The sequence below is a fragment of the Peromyscus californicus genome, unplaced genomic scaffold (assembly GCF_007827085.1).
Source record: "Peromyscus californicus insignis strain IS unplaced genomic scaffold, ASM782708v3 Scaffold_7__1_contigs__length_154581171, whole genome shotgun sequence".
Lineage (NCBI taxonomy): Eukaryota > Metazoa > Chordata > Mammalia > Rodentia > Cricetidae > Peromyscus > Peromyscus californicus.
In genome coordinates this window covers 56,010,117-56,013,893 of record NW_026294595.1, presented here as the reverse complement: position 1 = coordinate 56,013,893, position 3,777 = coordinate 56,010,117, and the positions used below count along the sequence as shown (strand labels likewise).

The 3,777-nt window shown below is 40.8% G+C and overlaps 1 pseudogene; it reads right to left on the bottom strand.

Annotated features, from left to right (window-relative positions):
• Nucleotides 1-229: 229 nt before the first annotated feature.
• On the bottom strand, nt 230-691 carry LOC128101857 (40S ribosomal protein S13-like; annotated as a pseudogene).
• Nucleotides 692-3,777: the final 3,086 nt, after the last annotated feature.

Sequence of the window (3,777 nt, the reverse complement as noted above, 5' to 3'; positions counted from 1 at the left end):
ATGATCACCTTGGATTTTGTTATTCTAATTACTATGTACTGGTATCTCACGAGTTTAATTTGAATTTCCCTCATGGCTAATAACATTGGGAACATTTGCCTGTCTTTTGCCACTCTGGTTTATTGAAGTCTATGATCAAATCTTTTTTCCATTAGAAGATAGTTTAGTTAGAAAAGGCCTTTTGTTTTTTCATTCAAAGTGATTTTATTGCTTGTGTACACAAGAGAATTTATGCCACTAGAGCAGAGGCTGTGGATGACTCATGTTTCCGATTGGGTGGGAGGGCCTGCTTGATCTTATAGTAATGAGCCAGCCAGTGAATTTTGCGCTCTATCAGAATCAGGTGGAATTCTGCATCCTCTTCCTTTCCTCTCTCTCATCTCTCCAGATGCTTTGGGACAGTGACAGCTTTCTTAATCAGATGGTACAGATCCTCAGGGAGATTGGGGCGAGGCCTCTGGACTTAAGGATTCTCGGGATTTTATTACCAGTCACAAAATGAACTGGCGCCACACCATGTGAGTCCCTCAGGATCACACCTATTTGGGAGGGTAATTAGGCCTTTCTTGGCCAGTTTGTAAATCTGTCCCTTCATGTCATCAGACGTCAGCTTCAGCTATGTGGGGAGCCTATGGCGGTAGGGCAGAGCCAACTGGGACAGGTTCTTCCCTGTAACATGCATGTGCCCCATGATGGGGGAGGTCTGGAAGCAAAGATCTGAAAAGGCCTTAACAAGTCTGAATGTTAGGGTTTTTAAAACTCAACAGACAGTTTGTGTGTGTTTTCTCCCAGGCAGTGACCTCCCTCTCTCTCTCTCTCTCTCTCTCTCTCTCTCTCTCTCTCTCTCTCTCTCTCTCTCTCTCTCTCTCTCTCTCTCTCTCTCTCTCTCTCTCTCTCTCTCTCTCTCTCTCTCTCTCTCTCTCTCCTCTCTCTCTTCTTATATGAAAATAGAAATACAGACAAAATTGCATATAATCACTGCTTTCGGTTTTTACGTTTTTGCCACTGAGTGGGGTGTTTTCAAAGGGGAGCAGCTGGAATTATTTTCTTTGTTTATTTACTTGTTTCTCCTTTCAGTTTTCAAATACATTTTCTATATGAGTGCCATACATACATTTCATACCTTTGTCAATTATTTATTCTTAACTCATGTGCTTGTGACAATTCATATTGTCAACTTTACTGGATCTTGAACTACCTAGGAGACAACCTATGTGTGTACCTGTGAAGGATTATTTAGGTTAGGTAAATCTCTGGACATATCTTGGAGGGTTGGTCTAGTTAACTGATGTGGGAAGACCCACTCCCTGTGCCTGGCACCATTCATTCCATGGGCTGGATTCTAGACTAACTAAAAAGGAGATAGCAAGTTCAATAGCAGCATTTGAGTGAGCTTCAAGTGCCTGCTGACCTGACTTCTCTGCCACAATGCATCATCCCCAAACTGTAAGCAAAAATAAACCCTTTCCTTGTTTTTTTTTTTTTCGTCTTATGTATCTTCTTAAATTTTTCTTTTACGTTTGAGATTATAATGTAATTATTCCATTTTCCACCTTCTCTTTGCTTTCTTTCAAATTTATGGCTTCTTTGTTCATTAACTGTTGTCACATATATATGTTACATACATATTCCTAAATATAACCTTCACAGTTTATATAGTGTTGCTGGTATGTATGTTTTCAGGGCTGACCATTTGGTATTGGATGGCCAATTGGTGTGCTCTTCCCTGGAGAAGCTCGTGTTTTCCACTCTCAGCATTCCTTAGCTGCTTGTAGTGCTTTGTGTAGGGCTGAGAACTCATGGGCTCCCTCCACTCCCATCAACCTTGTCATGCCTATTGAGGTCATCCTTGTTTAGCTCTTGTCTAGACAACCATGTTGCTGGAACTTTATGGATATAGCTTCTGACATTACTAGGAGACTCAGTCTCACAGCGAAGTCTCTGATCCTCCTCTTCTCATAATCTTTCTTCTCTGGCAATGTTCCTGGAGCCTTAGGTGCAGGATTTGCATGGCAGATCTATTTGGAGTAGGCTCTACAACTCTGCATTGTGATTGGTTGTGGTTTTTGTAATGGTCTCTGTCTGTTGCAAAAAGAAGTTTTCTTGTTGAGGAATGAGGGCTACACTTATCTGTGGATATAAGATCAAATATTTAGAATGTAGTTAGGGATTACACTGGTTTAGTAAAGTGGTGGCTGTAAGTTCTCCACCAAGATCCATGATTTCAGTAGCCCTGGGTAGTCGGCTAGGTTTCCAGTACTGAACATGATTTCTCTCTTGTTGAGTGGGTCGTAAATTTAATTAGAGAGCTGTTGGTTACCTCCAAGGTGTGCATACCACTACTGCACTCTGAGAGTTATTATGCCATACAGGCCATTGCTGTGGTTCATAGGTGTCACAGCTGAGTGAGACTATTGGTTGCTTCACTCCTTTGACAGCTTGAATGGCACCTTCTGGTACCATGAAAGCTAGTTAGTCCTCACTGAGGGGGCACTCATCTCAGGTCCAGCTCAGGGGTCTCTGGGTCCTGTGTCCAAAGGGCATAGTATCTTCAGCAATAGGGACTTATCTTCCACCTCTTGGGGACAACCAAGGGCAATAGCAACAGCCTATAATGTTTGGAGACCAACAATTCAAAAGAAGGCTTCTCATGCTTGGTGTTGGGGTTTTGTTAGGTAGTGGTCTTTGGCTCTTAGAAGGAGCATAACCCACTCAGATAAGAAATTTTTCTTTAAACTGTCTAGGCAAGTATTTATTCACAGATGTGTATAGGTTTTTTCCTTTTTAGGTGGATAGTTTACAATTTGATTCCTTGTGACTTTTTCAGGCGTCTTCACTGATGTTTACCCTCTTCCCTCTAATTAAGGAGGGGAGTGAGATAAATACAAAAGGAGGAAGGAAGAGGGTGAACCCTTTCTCGGGTTGCTATGTCCACTATTTCACAATAACAACAGGAAAAGTAACTAAAATGAAGCTGTTTAACACTAAGTTTTGTGGTGTGCCCAAATACATGTGTTTGAAATACTGAAGTATTCAAAGTCAACGTTCTATGAAAATCTGTTATTACTTCCCAGCTAAAGATACATGCATACTCATCTACATATTTTTTGCATGGCTTCATATTGAGATATCTCAAAACATATATGACCTTTGTATCTTGATATATAGTTTGAGACTCTCGGAATCATTTCTCATGTCAATATTGCCAGACTTAACAGTCTGTAGGCCTCATCAGTCCATCATATACCTTGAATCCATGAGATTTTTTTTTTTCTGGTGGTGCTCGGAATTCAACTTAGAGCCTCACATGTGAGGTAAGCGCTCTACCACTGAGCTATGTTCCCAATCTGGAATTTTTAAACTTACTAGAGTCTGCTTTCAATTGGCATATTCACAGCAGCAATGTTAATAACTGCAGATGGAAACTGTGTTCTGTTCTAATGTGTTACTGAAGCTATTCCTGCTTCTCAAGGTGAAAACATTGTTGTAAGAGCATTGAATGAAGCTGGGTAGAGTGGCTCTTGGATTTTACATAGTGGCCAGTATTAGGGGGTCTGAGATGGGAAATGACTGCATATTTGAGACTAGCCTAGGCTATATAATGAGTTCCAGTTCCAGCCTTGGCTACAGAATGAGACCCTGTCTCGAAAAAGAAAATACAAAACAAACAACAATACAAATACTGAGTGAAGTTGTTGATAACTTGAAGATAACTGGAGCTTTCATTTTTAGTTTCATAACATGGGCTTGTCTCCCATTTATTAAATCCACTTTCAT